Source organism: Arvicola amphibius, chromosome 2, assembly GCF_903992535.2.
Source record: "Arvicola amphibius chromosome 2, mArvAmp1.2, whole genome shotgun sequence".
Taxonomy (NCBI): Eukaryota; Metazoa; Chordata; class Mammalia; order Rodentia; family Cricetidae; genus Arvicola; species Arvicola amphibius.
The window spans coordinates 28,111,237-28,137,277 of NC_052048.2; the positions used below are offsets into that span (position 1 = coordinate 28,111,237).

At 42.2% G+C, this 26,041-nt stretch overlaps 1 protein-coding gene and 1 long non-coding RNA gene across 8 annotated transcripts in view; one reads left to right on the forward strand and one right to left on the reverse strand.

The window, feature by feature from the left end:
* Window positions 1-5,555: 5,555 nt before the first annotated feature.
* On the reverse strand, window positions 5,556-8,242 carry LOC119807133. The gene is made up of 2 exons (XR_006020722.1): window positions 8,034-8,242; window positions 5,556-6,312 (listed from the first exon to the last, which is right to left on the reverse strand). It is a non-coding gene; the product is annotated as an uncharacterized LOC119807133 (long non-coding RNA).
* Window positions 8,223-26,041, forward strand: part of Erc1 (ELKS/RAB6-interacting/CAST family member 1) — a 327,887-nt gene continuing 310,068 nt past the window's right edge. For all 7 annotated transcript variants that reach the window (XM_038318227.2, XM_042054451.1, XM_038318230.1 and 4 more), the window contains exon 1: window positions 8,223-8,506. The gene's annotated coding sequence lies outside the window, so the exon portion shown is untranslated. The remainder of the gene's footprint in view (window positions 8,507-26,041) is intronic.

Genomic DNA, 26,041 nt, shown 5'->3' on the forward strand with positions numbered 1-26,041 from the left:
GATGATGTTTGATAACTTTCTTTCCGTACTTGAGTTACAAAAACAGGCTGGTATGATGGTTTCAATGAGGAAACCATAGTCTTGGGCATTTGAATACTTGGTCCACAGTTAGTGGTGCTGTTTGGGGAGGTTGAGGAGGTGTGGCCACGCTTGAAAAAGCTTTGTCCCTGGTGGCCTTTGAGAGTTTAAGACCTGGCCCTACTTGCATTTAGCACCCTCTGCTTTGTGCTTGGGTTTTGAAGACATGAGCTTTCAGCTTCCTGCTTCATCTGCCATGCCTCTTTTCTGCCATCAGACTCTTATCCCTCAGGAACCGTAAGCCCAAATACACTTCCTTCCTTAAATCTCTGTGGCTGAGGTATTTGATCATAGCAAGAGAAAAGTATCCAGTACAGCTAGGAATGGGGAAGTCTGCATCAAGAGTAGCTATAGCACAATGTGGAAGAGTTTATAGGTCTAGCGGTGAGCATGGTGGCACAGTCTGTGAGACCAGCACTGGGAGTGAAGAGAGAAGCATCAGTATTTCAAGGTCGGCCTTGACACCTGTATAAGATCTTATCTCAAAGCCCCCTCCTGAAATAAACCAATAAAATAATATAAACTTCCAGTACTATTTCAATGTTCAAACATGTATTATTATTATTATTATTATTATTATTAATGTTTTAGTGTTTTGAGACAGGGTTTTTCTGTGTAGCTCTGGCTGTCCTGGAACTCAGTGTGGAGATCAGGCTGGCCTTGAACTCACAGAGATCCACCTGCCTTTGCCTTCTGAGTGCTAGGATTAAAGTGAGCTTCCACCACTGCCTGGTCTGTTTTTTAAAGAAACAACAGTAGATATAAAGAAATTTAGTAGTGTCAGCAAAGGCTAGCAGTAAGTATTGTGTTTTGGGGGAGTAATGTCTCCATCACAACTATTCAACTCCAGCATGTTAGTGTAAAAGCATACACAGACAATTCATATCTTTCATTACATTATAATAGTCTCAGATTGTGATTTTTGCTTTTTTTTTGTCAACTTGACTGTAACATAAAAACATATCCGTAAAGAGGGACTCTAAACTGAGAAATTGTCTCCATCACATTGGTCTGCAGGCAAGTCTGTAGGGCATTTTCTTAACTGACTAATGTGAGAGGGTTCACCTTTCTGGGTGTTGGGCATCACCACTAAGCAGGTGGTACTGCATCGTATGAGAAGGTAGGCTAAGCAAGCCATGAGGAGCAAGCCAGTAAGCAGCGCTCTCCCATGGGTCCCCTCAATGGACTGTGATCTAAGATACATATATATATATGTATGTATGTATGTATATATATCAAATAAACACATTCCTCTCAAAGTTGCTTTTTTTAATTTTTTTAAAATATTTACTATTTATTTATTATGTATACAATATTCTGTCTCTGTGTATGTCTGCAGGCCACAGGCCAGAAGAGGGCACCAGACCTCATTACAGATGTTTGTGAGCCACCATGTGGTTGCTGGGAATTGAACTCAGGACCTTTGGAAGACCAGGCAGTGCTCTTAACCGCTGAGCCATCTCTCCAGCCCTCAAAGTTGCTTTTAGTTAATATAGGCAGGAGAGAAGGCTCAGCAGCAAAAGCAGTTGCTGCTCTTGCAGAGGACTGAGATTTGGTGCCCAGTGTCCACATGGCTCAGAACCCTCTGTAATTCCAGTTTCAGGGATCCAATGCCCCCTTCTGTCTTCACAGGCAAAAAAAAAAAAAAAAAAAAAAAAAAAAAAAAAAAAAAAAAAAAAAAAAACCCTAGAGTCCTGGAGTTACAGATGGTTGTGAGCTGCCATGTGGGTTCTTTGGAAGAACAGTTAGTGTTCTTAACTGCTAAGCCATATCTCCAGCTCTAATTTAAAAAAAATTACAATTAAAGCAAAAAAATTTTAAAAGAAGAAACTAAGTTTTAGTAACATACCTGGAGCAATCTTCAGTAGTGGTGGTGGGGGATGAGATTTTAATTGATTTTTCTGTGGTTTTGCTGTTGGTTAGACTCATGGATTTTTTGTTTTGTTTTGTTTTTTAAGACAAGATTTTTCTGTGTGTAGCCTTGGCATGTCCTCAGCTTTGTAGACATGATTGGCCTCCAACTCACAGAGATAAACCTGCCTCTGCCTCCCCGGGTGCTGGGATCAAAGGCATGCACCACAAAGGCCAGCTAGAAGGTTTATTTTTTGTTTGTTTTTTAATCAAGGGATGGAGAAAGTTCTGGAGGTTTGTTTCTCCTGATTTGTCTGAGGCAAAGCAGAGACTGAGTAGTTTCTTTTACAAGTCACAGTTTTGAGTGGGGTACTAGTTCCTAAGGTGTGATTCAATGTGACAAAACAGGCAAGCAGGGAGCTTATGCTTGTCTACAAGAGACAATTCACTCTGAAGAGATGTGGTACCATCCTTGCTGCAAAAACTGGCAGGTTCCTAGTTGAAACTTGCTAGGGATTTCAGTGGGTTCCAATAAATTCAGTTTCCTTCTATTTTAGCAAGAATTTCCTGAAGCCTTCTCACCAAGAGTACACATGCTAGAATTTTAAAGAATAGTTTCTTAATGCAGTTTCCCCAAATGGAGCCACAGCATATTATATGAGGCATATGAGTTATTACTGGTGGTACTTGTATACTTTGATTTTTCTCAGAGTTGACTAATGAGCCATCAGATTAAACCATGCAAATTCAGATGAGTGAGTGTAGGCGCAGGCTGCTTGCTCGTTCCCAGCCGCCCTGACCCCCCAAAAATCACACAGAAACTATTAATTACAACACTGATGGCCAATAGTTTAGGCTTCTTATTAACTAATTTTTACATCTTAAATTAACCCATTCCTATTATTTTATATTTTACCACGAGGCTTGTGGTTTACCAGTAAGGTTCCAGGGCATCTGTCTTCTTCAGCAGCTACATGGTGTCTCCTCAACTCTGCCTACTCTCTCTCTCTCCATCTCTGTCCAGATTTTTTTTTTTTTTACCTGTTAAGCCATTGGCCGGAAGCAGCTTCTTTACTAACCAATGACAATAAAACATATTCACAGCATACAGAAGGGAATCCCACATCAACTGAGCACAACCTAGGGACTGTGGACCAGCAGAGTGGTTTTACTGCAAACAATGTCACCCTTGGGGTGTGATTCTTGACCTGATACCAGGTTATCTTTGATGTTACAGCTGTTCAGTTTTAGGGCTATCCAGTGAATTGAATGGCATGGGATGGAATTGAATGGACTTATCACATCGGTCCAAAATGAGAATTTCCTTATGTTAATCTTTGAAAGAAGCTTAAGTCAGACCTCCTACAATGATCAGGACAGTTGTGGTTGTCAAGCCAGGAAAACCAGTGACAACCTTGTTAATCAAAGTTCTAAAAGTTGCTTTTTTTTTTTTTTGAGACAGGGTCTTACTGCATAGCCCTGGAACTATTAAGACCAGGCTGGCTTTAAACTCAGATAGGGTTTTTCTGTGTAGCCTTGGCTGTCCTGGAACTCATTCTGTGGACCAGGCTGGTCTAGAACTCAGAGATCTGCCTACCTTTGCCTCCTGAGTTCTGGGATTAAAGGCGTGCACCACCATGCCCAGAATATTCTCTTGCTAATCATTGGTATTCTTTAAAATCTTATTTGTGTATACATTTGCTTGTATGTATGTTTGTGAACCACTTCTATGCCTGGCACCTAGAGGCCCCAAACTGGAGTTAAACATGATTGAGCTGCCATGTAGGTGATAGAAATCAAACCTGTGTCCTCTGGAAGAGTAGCCAGTGCTCTTAACTGCTTAGCCATCTTTTTAGCCCATTTTTTCTTTTAAAAAAAGATTTCATTTTATAACTGGACTTGATGGCATATGCCTTTAATCTCAGCACTTGGGAGGCAGAGGAAGGCAAGTATTTCTGTAAGTTTGAGGCCAGCCTGGTCTACATATTGAGTTTCAGGACAGTCACATAGTAAGACACTGTCTCAAAAAAATTATATTTGTTTATGTTCATGTTCCACGTTGTGTAAGTGGAACTTAGAAGATAACTTTCTGGAGTTGGTTCTCTTCTACCCTATGGGTCCAGGGGATAGAACTCAGGTCCTCAAGTATAAGGGTGTGCCTTTATCTACCGAAGAAACAATGCTTCCTCAGTACAGGAGACTGTAGGTTTTCGATGTTCTGATCGCCAGGGCGTTGTTAATGATTAAAATGTATACTTTCTGAGTACTGGATTAAAGGCATTTACTAGTTTTCTTTTTTTTTTTTTTTTTTTTTTTTGGTTTTTTCGAGACAGGGTTTCCCTGTAGTTTCTAGAGCCTGTCCTGGAACTAGCTCTTGTAGACCAGGCTGGCCTCGAACTCAGAGATCTGCCTGCCTCTGCCTCCCGAGTGCTGGGATTAAAGGCGTGCGCCACCACCGCCCGGCTCTATTGTTGAGTTCTAGATATGGGGGACATGTGTTTGCAAATTGTTTCCTAACTCCACTTTGTCCTTCCATTTATCTGTAGGCTCCCCCAGCCTCATTTTATTTTATTTTGAGACAGGATTCACTACTTAGCACATGCTGATTTGATACTCAAGTCTCAGCCTCCGGAGTGCTGGAACTATAAACATGGGACACTGTATGTATGTATACACACACACACACACACACACACACACACACACACACACATAATTTCTTTTTTTCTACTTTTTCGATCATGTCTCTACTAGTTGGTTAGAGTTGCCACAGCACAGTCTGAAGCTGACCTCTTTGAAGATTAAAATCTTAATTTGAAAGGACCCTGATTCAACCCATACAACTTTGTCCTCTGGACCATCCAGATTTATGTTCCCCTCAAAGGAAAAATGCATTCTACCCACACCACCAGAACATCCATGTTCACATGGACTCTAAATCCACAATTCCACCTAACTAAATACAGGTTAAATGGGGTGCCACTAGCCTGCAGTTCCAGCATTTGGGAGGCTGAGGGTTTGCAGGGCATCATTTGGGCCCAGTAGTAGTAGTTCAAAATCAGTCTAGGCAATACAGTGAGATTCCCACCCCGGGGGGGGGGAGGGGCAAAAATAACAACAACTAATAAAAAAATTTCCCCAAATTAAAACAAGATAAAGAGATATTGATCATTCTTAGTAAAAAAAAAAAAATCTGAAATGCTGCAAAAGCTGAAAGTTTTGGACCACCAACATGGTATCAAAGGTGGAAAATTTCACATTATAAAACCCTGCTTTATGCAAAAATTAAAACTATTGTATGAAATGACTTTTAGGACATATTTCCTGAAACAGGTATATATGAAATAAATTAACTTTGTGTTTATACTTGGGTTCTATCCTCAGGATACCTCTCTATGTGTAAGCCAGTATCTACTCTCACACCCAGGACAGAACCTAGCACTTGGGAAGCAGATCTCTGAGTTCAAGGCCAGCCCGTTTACAGGAGAGAGTGTTCCAGGGTAGCCAGGAACAGAGAAACCCTGTCTCAAAAACAAAATAAAAGAAAACAAAAATCCCCAAACAAAACAAATCAAAATAAAACAAAACAAAGAAAAAGAAAATTTGAATCACTTCTTGTCCCAGCATTTCAGGTAAGAGGTACTCAGTCTGTATTATCTAAGTTATGTATGGGTGAGACTTGGGGTGAGTCATCCTAAGGCAAAAATTCTCTCCAGCTAAGAACCAGACAAGTTACATGCTTCCAGGAAACAATGGCAGGACATACACAGAATAAATATTTTCATCCCAAAATAGAGAAACTGGGAAAAAAAGGGGGGCCAGGTGCCAAGCCAGCATAAAGCACAGTGAGAGCACTGGTGCAGTGTCCCAAGCTTGCGGTGTTGTCACTTGGGACTGAAGCCACTACTGCTGTGAGCTCCAGGACATCCCCGCACTTCTCTATACTTACTGTGCAGAGAAGTAGCTGGAAAAACAGTCAATGAAGAATGGCTTTCCCTCAATCTCAGTTTCTGTCTGAGTGTGTGCAGGCATGTGTGTGCGTGTGTAGGTGAGTGTGCATGTGCAGAAGCCAGAGCAGGACTTCAGTTGTCTTCCTCTATTGCCCTCTGCATTGTTGCCTTGAGAAAGGGTCTCTCACCGAATCACAAGTTCATTTTATCGTCAACCTTTGGGGATCAGCCTGTCTTCCCTCCACAGCACTGCTGTTACAAACATTCGAAGCTGCGCCTGGATTTTATGTGGGTTCCTGGTCTTCAAAGTCAGGGGCTCATGCTTGCAGAGCAAGTGCTTGCACCCACAGAGCCCATCTTCCCAGTCCCAGAAATGAAGTCTTTGAAGACTCTTCTCTGGCTGCTCTACAGTCACCTTGATTGGCAGTACACACTCTAACAAAAGGTTGTCATATGTTAGACGTCGTACTGAAGGGAGTCAGTTCTGCATGCCCAAGAACTGTAATCATCCAAGTGCATTTTGGGAGGGAAACATTACAGAGTCTGGGAAGGAAAAAACAGAATTTTGTGCCGGTGGTGGTGGTGCACGGGTTTAATCCCAGCACTTGGGAGGCAGAGGCAGAGGCAGGCGAGCTTGCAGAGCTCGAGGCCAGCCTGGTCTACAAGAGCTAGTTCCAGGACAGAAACCCTGTCTCAAAAACCAACCAACCAACCAACAAACCAACCAACCAAACAAACAACCCCTCCCCCGAATTATTTTGTAGGACGAATTCTAGTTGGTCTTAATAATATTAGGGGGTGAAAGCTGAGAGATCAGAGAAGCAGAGTGGCCAGCTACTAGAGACTTCTCACCTATACCAATGCTCAGACGGAAAGGGCGATCCTGTCCTCAAACTGCAACTGTCTCCATCAAACCTCAGACTGCACTGAGCTCCCGTACCTTTTGCCTTACATTCCTTTCTCAGCCCAGCCATACTGCTCCAGTCTCCACCTCCCTAGTGCTGGCATCACCTTTATGAGAGTGCTGTTTTCCTTTCAGACAGATTCAATCCAGTGTAGCCCAGGGTGGCCTTGAACTAACAGAGATCCCTCTTCCTCTGCTAGTCCTGAGATTAAAGGTGTGTGCCACCACTGCTTGGCCTGTAGTGGCTTAACTCTGTACTCTGATCTTCAGGCAAGCTTTATTTGTTAAAACACAAATTCTCACTACAGAATTTGGTGAATGAACGTGAATGGTATGGGTGGATGGGGGAAAATGTCAATGGATTGTAAGAGTGTAAGCTGGCTAATTATGATGGTGGGAGGTTGAGGATGAGTAAAAGGATGAGTCTTAACTCCTCTCATCGCAAAGGCATTTTAAATTAGCTTAATAAACGCCGGGAGTATGGGGATGAGTATAATTCACACCGCCTTTAGATTTTTGGCTTAGAGATAGCTTATCTACATTTTAAAATTAATGCCTGTGTGTTGCCCCCACCTCTGTACTTTTGCCTGCACCTGACAAAAGGAAAAGGTTGAGATTCAGCACCAGAAAAACTGGGTTGTCTAAAATAAGGCAGCAGCTGCTTTGTAGTTCGTCCGCCTTGCTTGGTGTGAAGGCTAAATAAAAAAGGTAACGTGGTGAAGCATTTGGCACAGCTCACGCACCGCATGTGGACACCAGGTTCCGCCCACGCTCTTCCTCCCTGGCACCATAGCTGCAGAAAAGCCACCTACTGAGGAAAGGGTCTTTACGATGACCGCTTAGCCAGCTCCGAGGACTCAGAGAATTGCCTTCCGCAGCCACATTTCGAAAAAGTCAAGGGTGAGGGGCAAGCTAACTTCTCTTGGACAAAGGGTGTCCAGGCAGCAGTGACTCAAAGTGACAAGCCCAGAGTTATTTCCTAAGGTGGCGGCGATCCCAGGCTTCGGGTAACGGGCCTGCCAAGCAGGGGGCGGGGCGACTCCAGGTTTGGGAAAGGCCACTCCACTCCTGGGGCTTCCAGCAGTCCACGTCCTACGGCAAGCAGGAGGAGACAAACGCCGCCCCTCCTCGCCCGCACCTTCCCTGCTCGCCTTCGCGGCCCTGGCTGTCCTGTGGACGCTCGGCCGTGGGTGTGTGTATGTAAGGGGCGGCTCTACGTGCGGCACAACTCTGCCTCGGCGCCCAGTTACCTTCGTGGCCTCGAAGCGCCGCGCTTCGCGATCCTGTTGCGCGGTCCCCCTGAGCCGCTTCGGGAGGCGCTTCCCGGAGGGACAAGGGAAAGCCCGGCGGCCTGCGAGGGTGGGAGGCGGGGCGTGGATGCCGCGCGGGCGCCCGGGGGCGGGGCTAGGTGTGCGCGGAGGGCGGGGCGTGGTGACGTCGTGGGCGCCGGTCGTGCTGTAGCTGTGGCTTTGGTGGCGGCGGCGGCGGCGGCTGTGATAGTGGCGGCGGCACGGTGTCCGGGAGGCAGCAGCAGCAACGGCAGCGGCAGCGGCGGCCCTGAGGAGAGTGAGGCGGCCCCGTCGGCAGCCGCCCGCGTGTCAGGCGGAACCTCGAGCTGTCCGGCGGTCGCCGGCACTGAGGCATTTGCCGTTTCCTACCGGGCTCGGCGCCCCGGCCCTGGCTGGGCAGGGCAGAGTGCCCCTGGGGAGGGGCGGAGCCGTAGGTGAGGCTTCGGGACCCCTCCCCCTCCGGATCGGGCCCGGGGTGGGGGCGGGAAGGATGGGGAGGTCGGGAGAGCGGACCCCGCCCCAGCGCACCCGAGCCCACCGGCGGCCGCGCCCTGCGGAGCTCCGGGATTGGGCGGGAGCGAAGGCGCTGGCGGCGGGCACCTCCGCTGTGGGAGGTGGAGGGCTTCTGGCGCTCCGAGACCCGGAGGTGGGAGGCATGATGTGGGGAGACGGGGATCTTGGGGATATTGGGGTGCGGCCAAGGTGGATCTGATGTAAAATGTTTAAGATGATCTTTTTATTATTTTGGACCTGGTGATATAGAAGAAGAAGAAAGGTTGTATTTCAAGAGGAAAATGAAGCGGGGATGTTGCCCTGGAGGTAGCTAGAGGGGCTATTGAAGCAGATCTCACATTGCCACTTTAGGTTTTGGTTCTTGAGTGGAATTCACGGAGGGAAGAGAGTACCTTTGCGTTGACTTGGAGTAGGTAAATTGTCAGCCTGAGTGACTCTGGTTTCACACACAAGAAAGAAGATGTTGGTGTTTAGACAACTTCATTCTGAAGCAACCATGAGGGAATATGTGTCGTTACTCTTAGACTCTTAAAAGTGCTGTCTTCCAGTTTATTTTTCCTGCGTCCCCTCCTCCCTTCTCGTGCTTGATCTCTTTGTACCACTTTTAATTTTTAAGCTGACCCTTGAAGAAAACGAAGGCCAGGGTCTCAGGTAGTTTCTTTGTCAGGCACATTTCAGAGTAATAGTTGCAGGTGGTTGTGGTTGATTGCTTTGAGTGGATAAGACAAAGTAATAGTTCTGTTGGAACTAATTGTGTGAGAATCGCTTAAGTGTTTTAAAGTGCAGCTGTCTTTTACACCTTGTTTCTCGCTAGACCTTGATACATTTTGTGTTTATTGTATTTATTCATTGGGGGTGATCATTTTTGGATTTAAAGAAAATGGACGTGTGTGTGTGTGTGTGTGTGTGTGTGTGTGTGTGTGTGTGGCGTGCTCCAGATTTGAGGTCAAAGGACAGCTTTTGGGACTCGGTTCTCCCACTGTGGATTGCTGGGATCAGATCGGTTGTCAGACTTGTGCCATAGGCACGTTACACGTCGAGTTATCTGGCTTTCCCAATTTTTTTAAATTTTTCTTTTAAGACAAGGGCTTACTCTATCCTAGGCTAGCCTCCAGCTTACTGTGATTCTTTTATCTTAGCCTTCCAAGTGCTGAGACTGCAGACCTGACTTACTATGCCTGGCTTTCTTGAAGGTTGCTTTTATTTTTCATCTTTAGTTGTATTTATTGCAGTTTTTTTCTTTCTTTTTACATTTTTTCCCCACTCCAAGATGGTTTCTCAGTGTAATGCTGGCTGTCCATGAACTCACTCTGTAGACCAGGCTGGCCTCAAAGTCAGAGATCCGCCTGTCTCTGCCTTCCAAGTGCTGGGATTAAAGGCACGTGGCACCACACCTGGTTTTATTGCAGTCTTCATTAAACAGTTTCAAAATAGGATTTTTTTTTCATTATGTAGGTCCTTCCATTTTCAAGGAATATTGTCAGTGTCAAATGCTTTTAAACTGCTTCTTTTGGTATCCTGTGGGAGAATGTGTCTTACTTTTCTTGGGAGATGTTATTGAGAGTGAACAACAGTCTTTGGTGTTCTTCAATTCACACCAGTGGTTCACAGTTTAGCACAATAGATCTGAGTCTTCTGGATTCGTGCTTCCTATTAGACTGTAGTAACCACATGCCTTATTTATGACTTAAACTATTTCTTGTTAAGTAAACAAGCCCTTTGATGGGTACATATTATGATATAATGAGAAGCATGACTCTCCATAGTTCAGTTATGGAAGAAGGGGAAATTACCAGAAAATGAAATTTAAAAACAGTAACTTTCCTAATGCCTGCCTGATTTATTTTGACCAAAGGAGTACTTTTCTGTAACCCAAGAGAGAAATGCATAGGTTATTTCAGTAGTTAGAGATCACTGCCTGTTCTCCATGTTTGCTTCAGGAGCAGATGCTGATCTACTAGAGAAACTTCTGCTTGTAAAGACTGGTAGGAAATGAGGCTATGATAGTTAATTGATAAAGTGTATAGTTCAATTTATAGTCATAAGATTAAAGATGAAATGATCTCTATGTAGACATTGAATTGGTACAATGAATACTTGTGATTTAAATTAGCTAGGAGCAAACCCCACATATTTACTGCCTCCCCTTGTTGGAATTTTTGAGATGGGTCTCACTATGGAGACCAGGCCAGCTTTTAACTCATAGAAATCTGACAGCCTATGCTTCCCGAGTACTGGGATTACAGGCATTCACCACCATGCCAGGCTAGTTTTGAGTTTTGAAGATTTAGATACTGGCTGCTGGGAATGGATATGTGTTTAGTGTGTAGTTTCTTTGCCTAACATGCAGGAAAGCTCTAGGTTTAATCCCCAGCACTGAAGAAAACAAAACCCAAAAGATATTGGGTGAAACTTGGGTGCGTATACTAATGTTTACATGGTAATAAATTGTGATTCTTGTAGAAATAAAATTGTGTAATTTGGTAGGTGTCAGAGATGGAAATAATTTAATTTAGAATAGAATTTGTGTATCTGAAAAAAATCCTGCATTTTATTAATTAGGACATATTACTTGGGTGCTCTAGAGATGGCTCTGCACTTAAGAGAGCTTACTTCTCTTCTAGAGGACCTGAGGTCATCATTTACACCCTGTGCACATAACTAAAAATAAAATAAACCTGTAATTCCAGTGCTTAGGAGACTGACACTGGAGGACTGCCTTGAGCTTGAAGCCAGCCTGGGCTACATAGTGAGTTCTAGGCCTGATTGAACTACAGTGTAGATTGTTTTTTTTAAAGGCTGTTTGCTTCTTATTTCCTATCCTGTTGTAGCTGAGTCCATTGAAGTGTGTTTTTCCTTTCTCTTAAAGTCGCAGTTATATCAGTCCTGTAATCCAGGTTCAAACTGGAAATTTAAAGGTGAAGGGTTTCACAGGCACAGCTGCTGTTTCATGCCCTTTGTAGGAAGGAGTCTGAGAGCTGTTAAATGCATTTTATTTATAAGCTATCAGAGCCACTGATGGAGAAAGAGCAGAGAACAAAGTGCTATCTGTAATCAAATAAGTAGTACATTAGTTATTTTGAGAGCAATGGGCTATGATTATGTGGAATATAATTGAATTGTATGGCGCTTGAGATTTTCCATGTTTTGGAGTGTCAATTCTGGAATTAGAGTGTTTAATCCTAGCCTTGCCTTGTATAGTGTAGGGCATATTGCTGCTTAAGCTTAGTTGTTTTCTTTTTTTCAAGACAGAATTTCTCTGTATAGTCCTGGCTGTACTGGAACTTGTTCTGTAGATTAGGCTGACTTTGAACTCAGATCCGCCTGCCTTCTTCTCCTGAGTGCTGGGGTTAGAGTGCTAGGGTTGAAGTGTATGCCACCATAACTGGCCTTAACCACAATTTCTTTAAAAATAAGATAATTTTATTTATGTGTATATGGTGTATATGTGAGTTTCTGTATATCACAGGTGTGCAGAGGGCCAGAGGGCATTGGGTCCTCTGGAACTAAAGCTGTAGATGTTGTGAACTGCCTGGTGTAGGTGCTAGGAGCAGAACCTGGGTCCTCTGCAGGAGAATAAGTGCTCTTAACTGTTGCCATCTCTCCAGCCTTAATTTCTTAACTTTAACTTCTGTTTAAATTCTTCTGAAAAATTATAATAATAGCAATAGTATTTTACCTCTGGGATGGCTAAATGAGTTAATGTAGTTGGAACAGTGCTGGCACACAATTAGCTTGTTTGTTAACACCTTTTAACTTTATTCCTTGAGCATTACTTTTTTATTCATTTAAAATACACTGATTGAAGGTTAGGAGATGTTTTAGCAGGAAAAGGTAAATCAAGCTGAACACTTGATCAGTTCCTGGGACTTAGATCCATGGTCTAAGGAGAGAACCAGCTTCTACAGGTTGTCACCTGGCTTCCATGTGCTCTCTGTGGCACTCCTGCACCCGTCCACACAAAAACCACAAACAATGTAATATTAAAAAAAAAAACACAACTCATTGAGCATGTATTATGTTAGGTGCTAGGACTCTAGCAGGGAACAAGGCAGACAGAAACCTGAAATCTCATGGAGCATTTATGCCAGGTGAGGAGACAAATGATTAAATAAGTAAATGAATGAATTACACACGTTGGGTGTTAATAAGTATTGCCTTAGTTCTTTTCCTATTGCCATGTTAAATATCCTGACCAGCTTTTCTAAAGGGTGGTTTTCATGTCTGTGATGATGCCCCAGGAGTGATGATAGGTGATGTGTTTTTTTTCACCATTTATTGAACCAGTAATGACTGTGACCCCCTGCCCCCCCCCAAAAAAAAATTCTGACAGAAGCAACTTCAGGGAGACAGGATTTGTATATAGTTCCAGAGGGATACAGTGGAAGGGAGAGCATGGTGGCATGAGCCAGAAGCAGGTTTATCACGTGTTTGCGCTCAAGAGGCAGAGTGAATGGGAAGTGGGTCTGGACTTCTGTAAAAAGCATCACTGTTCCCCCTCTGACCCACTTTCTCTCTCAGTGCTCTCCTTCCTAAAAGTCCTACAACCTTCTCAAACAGTGCCACCATTGGGGACCAAGTGTTCAAACATGGGAATCCTTGGGGGACATTTCAGATCACGAACAGAAATGAAGAGAGAGAAGGATAAGTAGTGGAGATGGGAATTTCCATGGTTTATAAGCCGTCGAATTTTACTGAGAGTAATGTAGGGTGCCAGTGTGGAGTTTTTAGCACTATACTCTGATATCACGGACTCTGACTTGTGTTTTAGAAGAATGGTTGTTACCTCTCTGGGGTGTTAGGACAGGGTGGGAGACAGAAATAAGGATACTAGGCAGGAGATTGTGTTATGTTGTTTCAGATGGGAATGGCGCTGACCAAGGTAATAGCAAAATGAAATGTTGAGAAGTGGTTGGATTTTTAGTATATATCGAGGGTAGATAAGTTGTAGTGATTGAATATGGGATGCGAGCAAAATAGAACCATAAAGAATAAGTGTGGTTTTTACTTGAACAGCTAGAAGAACACAGTTGCCATAACCGAAATGAAGATAGCAGTTGAAGCATGTTCAGGAAAATTCTGGAAGTTGGGGGGAGTTGGAGTTCAGGAGAAGTAAGCAACAGGACAAGTGAGCAGTTTCCACCTGTATTTAAAATTGTGTAGTACTTAGAACATCAAGACTGAATTAGGCAGAGAAGAGATCCAAACCTCCGAGCTGCGGGACTGATTGGTTTATTTGTTCATCCTGTCGTGGAGTTATATGGTTCTAGGTGCTCTTTTGGGGATGCACTAGCTGACAGATGTCTCTGCCTTAATGGTCCTTACCTTAAAAGAGACTGCAAGATGTCCTGGAGGAAAGAAGAGGGACCAAGTGACAGTCCTACTGCCAACTCCAGAGTGCTGGGGTTCAGGCATGCACTACCATGTCTAGTTTTTGTTTTTCTTACCAGTAAGATTCCTTGCAAGTAAATGCCATTTAGTCATTCTAAAATTTCATTAAATATTTCATTTTCTGGTCTAATGATGAACTCTGGCTTTATTTTAGAGTAGACTATCTAATAGATAGTTTTCGAACTCTTATTGAGGGAAGTAGTGATCACTAGGGTTTCACAGAGATCCATTGAATCAAATCAGACAATACCAGTTTCATAGAATGATATGGTTACTAGACTGACAAATAAAAGAAATGTGGTTGTTATATACTGGATTTCAGCTGTATCTTTTCATGCTGTCTTTATGGAAAATATGAAAAAAAGTCCTATATTTCATCAGGACAGTATCTGTCATGTGTTCTCTGCTGAGCAAATAATAGGTAGTTACTATATTTGATGAATGAATGGATAATAGTACAAGCAAATGAATTCACAAGTGATTGAATGGCTGAAGCCAGAAAATAGAGTTGCTCGCTGAGGATGGAGAGCTTGAAGAACTGATGTTAAAGGACTCATTCATGTGTGTATTGAAGCGAGCAGGATGGAGTGGGAGTGGTAGCTGGAGCATAGTGACCACTGTGAATTTGGTGCCCATACATCTTGATGATTGTCAGCAGTCAGTGAGGATGGAGAGGTAGAAGATTTGGCTGAATAGTGTGAGAGTCAAGTAAGGATTTTCATGAGGATGTAGGAATAAAGGCCTATTAAAGGCCATTTCTCAGAATTGGGTGTGGCCCGAGAAACTGAAAAAGGCCAAGTGACAAGAACTGTCCTGATTGGAAGGCCAGTTTTCAGTTAAGGCAGAGAGGTAGTTGAGAGCATTTTGAAGAAATAGAGAACTTTAGCAGACTTCTCAAGAAAGTATATTTTCTCAGTTGGCTACTTACCATTTCTTAATATAAAATGTCTTCTTGAGAAACTTCACCTGTCCATATTTTATTGTTCTAAGTTGCTCTCAGCTTTGCTGCCAAACTCTGTTGTAGTTTGACTTTTAATTTTTTTAATAAATAAATAAATTGAACAACTCTTTTTTGAGTCAGGGTTTCACGTAGCCCAGTTTGTCTGGCCTCAGACTCATTATGACCTGGTCCTCTCTCTTCCCTGCACTTTGCAAATGCAGGTATTCCAGGCTGGAGTCACCATCCTGGCTTTCTAGCCAGACTTTTTGGGAAGGGTTGTCTACTTTTACTGCACTCTCCCATTTCTTCTCCTGTGATTTTTCTTCTGTGCCTTCATGATTTCCCTGAAACTGAAAATAGCACATGAACATAGCCAGTGACTTTTCTTTTTCTGTCCTTGTATTTAACCCTTTGGCAGTGGTCTATTGGTACATAATAACCTCCAAATTTAAAATAAGGACCATTTCTAATTTGATAGACTCTGTCTGAAGTCTGGTTGTGTTTGGTGCCTCTGATTCAGGCTCACTGGAAGGCTGTAGAGGTAAGGAGTGAGGCTGCTGTGATCTCGAGCTTCACTGGAGGAGGTTCTGTTTCCAGGAGCGTATGCATGGCTGGCGGTAGACTGCAGGTTTTTGTTGGCTGTTTACTGGGCAAATAAACCAGTCCCTTCCCATTTGGATCTCTGTGTATGATTACAGGTGCACTTACAACAGTGGCACCTTGCATCTTTTGGATCAAGAGCTCTGGAGGGGAAGGGGAGATTTAGCCACAGTGTTTTCTAACCTAATCTTGCAAGTGATGTGCTGTTACTTTTGCCATAGTTTGTATATTACATGTTTGTGTCTAGATCCAACATACACAAGTTGGGATTTCATAAGGCCATGAAGGCAGAGATTATCCATGTTTCAAACTGGCTACCCCGGCAGACTTCATAGTCCCCCCCCCTCCACTTTTTAAATTTTTAGACAAGGTTTTGCTGTGTCTTTCACTTCATAGCTCAGGTTGGCCTCAAATTAACAGCAGTTATCCTACCTCAGCTTTCAAGTGCTGGGAATACAGGCAGGGGCCATGATGTCTAACTTTCTCCTTTTGTAAACCTCTCTTCCTTGAGGATTCTCAGAGGGTGTCTTGTGTTTCTTGCTCAGTCTCTTAGCTCTGCTGTCAGTCACCTTTTGACTCCTTTTCTACCTACTCCTTCAGTGTCTCTCCAGGCCATTTTATCCTATGTTTTAGTTTAGGCTGGGAGGATGTATTTTTATCTCCAGTGAACTCTGTCCTGAGTGTGAGGACTGCGTATTTCACATGTTAGCTCCTCAAACTCAGTGCATTCCAGTCTGAATCAGTGATTGCTGCTCCTGCTCTTGTCTTGTGTTTTTTAATTAAGACATCAGTCCAGAAAGATGTATGTTTTTTTCCCTCTCCTCCACCCCCCAGTTTACTATTCCTTACTGATTTTATGAGACTAGTAGTGTTCATTGATGGTATGAATGTTTTAAAGAGGTATTTAACACATTTCCTCCTGGGTTGCAAGCATTGAATGAATGCTAAGTAAAATTCCTTAGCCTGTGCTCATAGTTATTGAAGCTATGAGGTTGTTGTTGTTTTTTTTTTTTTTTTTTTTTTTTTTTTTTTTTTTTTTTTTTTTTTTTTTTTGAGTGGGGACTGTGGGGACAGAATTTATCTGTGTAGCCTTGGCTGTCCTGGAACTCACTCTTAGACCAGGGTGTTCTCAAACTCAGAGATCTGCCTGACTCTATCTCCTGAGTCCTGGGATTAAAGACGTGCACCACCACCACCCTGGGATGCTAGAAACTTTGAATTAGTAGACATGATCCGGTGTGTTTCAGAAGGATAACTATTTAATTTCATTTTTTTTGAAATGGAGTCTCACTGTGTAGCTAGCAAACCTTGAACTCACAGTCCCCCTGCCTCAGCACTCGTAGTACTGGGCTTATGAATTTGTGACACTGTCAGTGATTTGACAGTTTCTCCTACACGATCACTGCTAGTGCTTCACCAGCTAATAGAATTAATCCCCTATGTTCTTCCGAGTTTTATTGTGGTGTACTGTGTGATGAATAGACAGTTTCACCTTACCACCCTCTGGATATATCATTTCCCCCATTGTTATTGTTCTATTTGAAAGCCCTTGTATTTGGAATTAACCCATGTTCTGTGGGGATGCCTTAAGTTTAACATTTGTGTTATTATTGTGAAATTATTTTGGGAAATAAAAGTTTAGTCTTTAAATTTCGTTTTATTGTATAACATAATTTACCAGTTAAAGTAGAAAACCAAGGACTGGGGAGGTAGCTCAGTATGAAGTACTTGGAGCACGAGTATGTAACCTCCGTTGTAGCTCTACAACACTGTGAAAGCCAGGCACGGTGGGTCAGCTTGTCCTTCCAGCGTGGGTCAGGGTGTTGAGACAGGCCAGTCCCTGGGGCTAGCTGGCCAGTCAGCTTTGCCTAATTGTGAGCTCCAGACCAAATGGAAGACCTTTTCTCAAATTATAAGGCTCCTGAGAAATGATACCTGAAATTGACTCTTGACCTGTATGCATGCACATACACATATAAACACACATCTGTACCCACACGTACACACCCAAACACACAAAGTAGAAAAATGCTAAAACAAATGTATAGTTTAACAAATTGTGGAACACTTGTCACCCTCTAGGTCATCATTCTAGAAGCCCTTTTTACTCTCCTTTATAAAGGCACAGCCACTGTCCTGGCTCACAGAGGACTCATGCAGGCTGCCTCTTCTGTGGGGAGACATTAACACAGACCTTACTGAGGCCAGGCACAGTGGATTCCACCTATTAGCCCAGTGTTTAGGAAGCTGAGACAGGAGTTGGAGGGCACATTGGGTTATATAATGAGTTTGTGGGCATTTAACCAACCTGTCTACCTTATTAATCTCTATTCACCCCAATCATCCATCCATCCATCCATCCATCCATCCATCCATCCATCCATCCATCTATTGAGATATCTGCCTACCTCTGCCTTACGAGTGTTGGGATTAAAGGTGTGTATCACCACACCGAGTTACCACCCCTCTTTTTTTGTGTGTGAAAATAAAAGGTCTCTAGGTAGTCCAGGCTACCTAGAACTTGTCATCTTCCTCCCTCAGGCTTGTACCACCACCCTGGTTTTGTGTCCAATCCTTATTATGATAATGTGAAATGATTACAGTGCTTCCTTGATGAGATACATTGAAGTGAATGACACAGGTTTTGAGACATAGTATTAGGCTACTCTGGAAAGGTTACTTGGACTCAGCACCTTGACAGTAGATCTTATAATCCAGAAAGTCACCAAGAGATGCAATAGATTTCTGGGAAGAATGAAGTAGAAGGTATGAGATATTTTGATGCTGTTCAATTAGCATACAATTTAAAACTTATTGGTTATTTCTGTAGTTTCTCACTTAATATTATCATTGTGACCTACCATTTGGTACCTGAAACCACAGACAATGAAACTGTATGTTAAAGGTGTTAAGTCTGGAGCATAGCCCCAGCTCCTGGCATCCATCTCAGCCCCCTGGCCTGGGAGTTGCGTTAGTTTGCACTTCAAATCCCAACGTGTCAGGTCCTGACCCCTCCCTGGTCATGACCACTCCCACAGGGTATTTTAAGTGGGCTCCCAGAAGAGAAACGCATGGTTCCGGGTTTGCATGTGCTCCCCGCTTTCCTGTCTCCCCGCCATGTGAAAACGATGGGCATTTTAATTCAGTTTGATCTGACCTAATTGGATTTCTTTGCACCTGCGGAGTCACCCTCTTAGGATTTTTTCCTAACAAAAGGGACTACTGTATAGATTTTCTTTAAAGAAAGATTTATTTATTGATTATGTATACAGTGTTCTGCCCGCACTCCAGAAGAGGGCACCAGATCTCATTACAGATGGTTGTGAGCCACCATGTGGCTGCTGGGAATTGAACTCAGGACCATTGGAAGAGCAGTCAGTGCTCTTAACTGCTGAGCCATCTCTCTAGCCCCAGATTTTCAAGGTTTAGTTTTTTGTTTTTCAACTTCATCTGTATGGAATCCTTTCATACTGGAATCTTGACATAGTATTTTGAGAGACTTAATTATGAGTTGCTGAGATTTGTTCATTTTCATTGCTGAATAGTATTCTGTTATATAAATATACTACACTTTATTATTTTTTATTTGTTTTTTTTTTAATTTGGGGATATTTGTAGCCCAGCTGGCTTCAACTCACTCTGTAGTTCAAGATAACCTTGAACTCCTGATCTTATACCTCCCAAGTTCTGGGATTATAGGCCTGGTTTGTTTGTTCATTTTGAGACAGGGCCTTCCTATATAGTTCAGCACAACCTAGAATTTGTTATCTTGTTGTGTTTGACAGTGCTTGGATTATAGGTGTGATCTCCATGTCCAGAGAGGTTGAGATATCTTGTGTCTCTTGGTCACTAGGTCATTTGTTTTGTGAAATGCTTATTCAAATGTCTGGCTCAATTTTCTATTTGAGTGTCTTTCTAAATTAATATACAGGAGTTCTTAATATATTTTGTTAATATCTGAGCTCTGGTTATTTATATTGTAAATATTTCCTTTCACTCATAGCTTTCCATTTTCGTTCCCAAGGTGGCATTTATTGAAAAAACAAATTTCTTACAGTCCAGTCAATATTTGCTGCTATTGTTAATCACTTTTATGTTTTGTTTTGTTTTTTTTTTTTTTGGTTTTTCGAGACAGGGTTTCCCTGTAGTTTCTAGAGCCTGTCCTGGAGCTAGCTCTTGTAGACCAGGCTGGCCTCGAACTCAGAGATCCGCCTGCCTCTGCCTCCCGAGTGCTGGGATTAAAGGCGTGCGCCACCACCGCCTGGCTCACTTTTATGTTTTGTTTAAGAAATCTTTCTCACTCCATGGTCATCACTTCATTCTCTGTATTATTTTCTGAGGGTGTTATTGTTACACCTTCCTGAGATCTGTGTAAAATTGGCTTTTGTATAGTTTTAGTTAGGTGTTGAAGTTACCTCCCCAACATGACTGCCTCATTTTCTTAGCATCCTTTATTGATGATCTCTCCCCTTCTTACTGACTCATCATAAAATAGGACTTTTCTTTTTCCTTTTTGCTTGTTGCCAGCCTCTTTTAGTGACTGTTTTAACGTCTGTATAAGAAGTGCCCTTTTGCTTTTCAAGACTGTTTGCTTGACGCTCAGTATAGCCATCACTGATTGTCATGGTTGGTAATCAGGACAGTAGGAATTGTATAGGAATGAACATACAAACATACATACATACATATCCAGGTGAAATGGACAGAATAGAAAGTTCAGAAATAAATCCACACATGTATGGTTAGTTATTTTTTTTGAATAGGCCATCTTTTTTTTATTAACCTGTATTAGTGACAGAAATTAATGAGCTTTATTATGGCATGTTCATGTGTTGCTTTGATCATATTTTTCTCCCTCTGCTGCCTTCGCTCTTTTCAGTCTCCCCACTCACTCCACCCTCTGTTACTCCCCCTTTACTCTTGTGTCATCCCTCCCCCTCCCCCAGTTTCTACATCTGAAAGACAAACAGGAGATTTTTTTTTCTATTTGGTTTATTTTATATAACAAGGTGACAAGGTGTCATCCAGTTTGTGCTGGGTACGTTTTGAAAACTTGATGCAAACTAGGGTTATCTGGGAAGAGGGAACCTCAGTTGAGAAAATGCCCATCAGATTGGTGGCCTGTGGAGCATTTTCTTGATTAATAATTGATGTGGGAGAGCACAGCCCGCTATGGGTGCAGCCACCCTGGGCAGGTGGTCCTGGGTGGCATGAGAAATCAGACTGAGCAAGTCATGAGGAGTAACAGTAAGCAGTGTTCCTCCATGCTCTTGAGTTCTTGCCTCCAGGATTCTACTTGAATACCTGCTCTAGTTTCTCTCAGAGATGGACTGTGATGTGGAAGCCAAATCAACCCTTCCCTTCCCAAGTTGCTTTTGGTCAGTGTTTATCATAGCAGCAGAGCACTAAACTAGGACATAGTTCTACACATTTCCTGCAAATGACATGAGTTTATCCTACTCTATAATGAGTAATATAAACATCTATATGATGAACATTCCATATCTTTGCTACTATAAATACCATAACTATAAATACGAGTGCACAAATGTCTCTTGTATGCTGGTTATATTCTGGTTAATTTGTTGTTGTTGTTTTGTTTTTGAGATAGGGTCTCTCTATGTAGCTCTAACTATCCTGGAACTCTCTGTGTAGATGACTTGCCTCTGCCTCTCTTCCAGAGCCACTGGGATCAAAGGTGTGTGCCACCAGACCCAGCTGATTAATTTTTGACAGAGGTACTGAGGTGTTCAGTGGGGGAAAGTACTAGAACAATTGGATATCAGCATATACAAGATAAAGAAAAGAACCCCAAATTTTACATCATAGGAGAAATTCTGAATTGCTGAGTGAGGAAAGAATGTTTTCAGTTAGTATTTTAGGTCAGTAGACAAAGTATTGGGTGTTACTATACTCGTAGATGTGTGTCGTTGTATTTCATGCTCAATTGTTCTGCTCCCTCTGCTGCTTCTCTACCCCTGGCTGCTTCCTTTTTCCTTCCAGGATTTTTTTACTTGAGATGGATTTTTGGGTCCTTAGTATATTTTCCAGGCTGATGCTAAACTACAAATCCCAAGTAATCTTTCCTTTCTTAGTAGAACTACAGATGCATCTATGCCCAGCAAGGGTTTCCTAGATATTCGATTAAGAGCATAACTCATATAATAAGACAATTGGATGTTTATCAGAGGTGGTTTTTTTTGTTGTTGTTTGTCAGGTTTGCAAACAAACCTTTAGTCTCAGCACTTGGGGATATGGGAAAGAGGACAGAGGCAGCAGATGTGATTTGAGGCCAGTCTGGTCTACGTAGTGAGTTCCAGGACAGCCAAAGCTATATAGAGAGACCCTGTTCCTTCTATAAAAATAAAAACCAAAAAGTTAAAAGTTTTACTCTTAAAAGCTGTCACTAACAAAATAACAAGCAAATGTCAGGTGGGAGAAAAATGCTTGCAAACCATATAGTTGATGAAGGATTTGTGTCTTTTATTTGGAACATTATTCTTATTTTAAAAGATTGTATTTTGTTTCTATGTGTGTATGTGCTAGTACACGGAGATCAGAGGGGAGCATCGGGTCCTTTGGCGCTGGAGTTCCAGGTGTTTGTGAGCTGATGTGAGTGGTAGTCTGTACTCTAGCCCTCTCTTAGAGCAGTTAGCACTCTGTATTGCTGAGCCATCTCTTTAACCCCCTTTCATTTAGAATATATAAGGAATTCTTTCTAATAGGACAAGTCAACAGATATGAACAAAAGATTTGAATAGCTCCTACCCTGCCATGGTAATAAGCACCTGGAAAAGCTACTCACCACCATTGGTCATTAGTAGGGACACCATAGTGAGGTAACCACCCACACCCTCAGAAGAGCTAAAATCAAAAGAATGGGGTGGTGCAGGTGAAGAAGTGGGGGAGCTGGGATTCTTGTACATAGCAGATATTATGAAAACAAGTCAAACATATTTACTATATGCCCTTAACTTTGGTAAGTAGTGTCTACAAAAGAGTAAATGAAAACATGTCCACAGATTTGTATGTGAATATTCACAGCAATATTAATTACAACAGCAAAATTTGGGAACAGGTGAGCTGATGAGCAATAAAAATGAATAAACATTATAAATAGTCTCAAAATGTTATATTAAATGAAGAAATAACTGGCTTATAATTTTATTTATGAGAAGTTTATAGGAAGGTCAATTAAATGAGTTGTGGCTGAGTCAAGGAATAAGACTGAGGATTAACTGAGAATGAACATAGGACCTTGGAGCCCAGGCTGACCTGGAACTCAGTGTGTAACCCAAGCTGGCCTCAAACCCTATATCTTCTTGCCTGAGCGTCCTGAGTGCTGGGTTTATAGGTGGGTACCAACATCCCTGGCATAAGAAGCTTTTTTGTGTTAGTTGAAGTGTTTTAAACATTGTGATGGTTGTATAACTGTACAAACTTACTAAAATTTATCAACATATACTACAAAATGGCACTTGAATTTTAACTTAATAAAGCGATTAAATTTCTTCTTTGACTATGGGCCTGTTGACTTTTTATTTCAAAGTTGGAATCAGTTTGCCAGATTAAGAACTGTATGAGGTGGGGGTGCACTCCTTTAATCTAAGCACGAGAAGTAGAGGCAGATGGATCTCTATGAGTTCAAGGCCAGCCTGGTCTATAGAGTGAGTTCCAGGACAGCCAGGGCTACACAGAGAAGCCCTGTCTCATACAAAACAAAACAAAACAAAACAAAACAGAACTGTGTTGAGGGTCCTGGGGATAGACAGCTGAGTGTTTCAGTGCTCATGTGATATGCTTGATGCTCTAGGCTCAATCAATACCATAGTGAAATAAACATCCAGGGCTGTGGATATAGTCTAGTGCTTGCCTAGCATGCTTGAGGCCCTGTGTGTTAGATGCTCAGCACTTCTTAATTGGGCACGATGGTGTAAGGCTGCAGAACTCAGGGTAGAGGCTGGAAGATCAGAGTTCCAGGTTATTCTCAGCCATATAGTGAGTTCAAGGCTAGCCTGGGCTATATGAACCCATACCTCCTTTAAAAAAAAGAGGGGGCTGGAGAGATGGCTCAAAGGTTAAGAGCACTGGCTGCTCATCCAGAGGTCCTGAGTTCAATTCCCAGCAACCACATGGTGGCTCACAACCATCTATGAGATCTGGTGCCCTCTTCTGGCAGGCAGGCAGGCAGGCAGGCAGGCATACATGCAGACAGAACACTGTATACATAATAAATAAAAAAAAAGAGGAGTGGTGGTGCTGGCAGCACTGGGTGGGTCTTAGACAAGGTGGGAGGTGAGCAGACACCTGAGGTTTTTCTCTGATTTGTGAAACATGGGTCAAGGCATGATTGTGCCTGCACTTATATACACACAAGCACACATGAACTACTTCAAAAGATAAAAGGAAGGTGAGGTCCTAAATTACAATTTAGTTGGACTTATAAGTTGGGTAAAATCGTTTCTTCATGATGTGGAGTCTTGAATTGTCAAATGTGACTCCATTGTTACTTTTCATTTCTTAGTTAATTAAAATTACATTTATTTGTTGGCGAGTATGAAAGACAGAGACAGATGGCCTTGGAGAGCTTAAGGAGGTCAGAAGACAACTTAGTTATCTCCTTCTGCCTTGTGAGTTCCGGGGATTGAGCTCAGGTTTTCAGACTTGCTGGCAAGCAAAGGTCATCCCTAAATGCTTTACTTGCTTTTGTTGCTTGTTTGCTTTTTGAGACATTCATTGTCTTGCTGTAAGCCTAGGCTGGCCTCAGATTTACAGCAGTCTTCCTACCTCAGCTGCCAGAAAACTGGGACTGCAGGGGGAGCCACTACATCGGGGTCAGTAATGTTTTGTAGTTCTTTTCTTTTGCAGTATTCTTACTCATCTTTTGTTATATTTATGCTATTATAAATAAATTTTTTGTATTATTATTTTTTAAGAGACATGGTCTCACAATGTTGTTCAGGCTGGCCTTAACTCCCAGTTATCCTGCCATCTCAGCCTCCTGTCCCCAAGTAGCTGGGACTACAGGCATATACTACTGTGCCTGGCTTTTGCTTAAATAATTTTATTTATTCATTAATAAATAATAAATGTATCTCCCCCATCCCGGTTTTACTGTGTAGTCCTGACTAGATTAGAACTCAGATATCTACTCCTGTCTCCTGAATGCTAAAATTAGAGTGTGCACCATGTATGGCTTAATTATTTAATTCTTGCAGATGGGGTCATGCTTTGTAGTTAGAGATGATTCCATTTTGTGATGATCTTGATTTCATGGCAGTCATCATGCTGTAGCCTCTCTGCAGCTGGGAGTACAAGTGTGAGTCTGGTTGTAAAGAGAATTTTGAAATAAAATTTATTTTCTGTTTCCTATTGCTCTATAGAGACAAAATTGAATTTTCAGTATTGGCTGTATTTTTTTAAGTTTTGCCAGCCTCAGCCTAATAACTTAATCATAATTCTCTTTTATTTCCACATTGCATAATGTTTAAATTGTTACTGTTTTGTTTTTGCAATTCTGGTACCCCTTATTTCCTTCTCTGGCTAGGGTTTCTAGCATTTGGTTTCATAGAAAGGTGATGAGAGATGTTCTTGCCATTTTCCCACTCAGAGAGAACTGTTCGTTTTTATCGTTGTTGATGTCAAGCCTAGACCCGATAAGATGAGCCTTTTTAGATTTTCTCAGTTTATCACTTATGGCAGCCAAAGTGCTGGTTCTTTGGTCTTTGTGCCACTCATTGTTGGGGAATATTATTTTAAGGTGAGTTACTCTTGTTTATGTTGCATTTGTTTAACTCTGAGAAGCTGTGTTACTGTGCTTGTCTAAAACACCTAATGGTCTAAGAAAGGGCTGAACGGCCAATAACGAGAGGCAGGAGAGAGAAATTGGCTTTCCCTGGACTTGTAGTTACAGGTAGTTTTGAGTTGCAGGTGTGGGTGCTGTGGTCTTTGAAGGAGCAGTATGAGCTCATAGGTCCCGAGCCACCTCCAGCCCCTGTGTAACTGTAAGGCAGGTTTCAGGGACTGCGGCTTTGTAGTTCAACAAAGATACTGCTATTTCCATTTTGGCACAGGCCTAGTTAGGCCACAAGATTAGTTTCAAATGTTATGTATTTTGTGAGATTTTGAAATTTGGATTTATGGATAAGAAGTTGTGAATAGGTACATCTGGTTTTAAATTTCATTTTTTTTTTTAAATAAACAGGGTTTTACTATTAAGTTGCCCAAGCTGCTCTTGTCTAACTTGGGTTCAAGTTATTCCCCGACTCAGTCTCCCAAGTAGCTGGGATGTCATGCCCTTATCACACTACACCATGCTCATGATTTATTTTACTTAGCATGAAATTTGGTATAAAATGCAAGATAATTAAAGTTACAATTGAACATCTTAGCATTCTAAAAGATGATGATGTGAGTGAGGCTTAGAGTTAAGGGAGGCTCCACACCTAGAGCTTACCCCCCCTGAGCCGAGTGGCAGATGTTGATAGAAGTCCAGGGCCTGCTTAACCACTGTTTACTCCTAAGT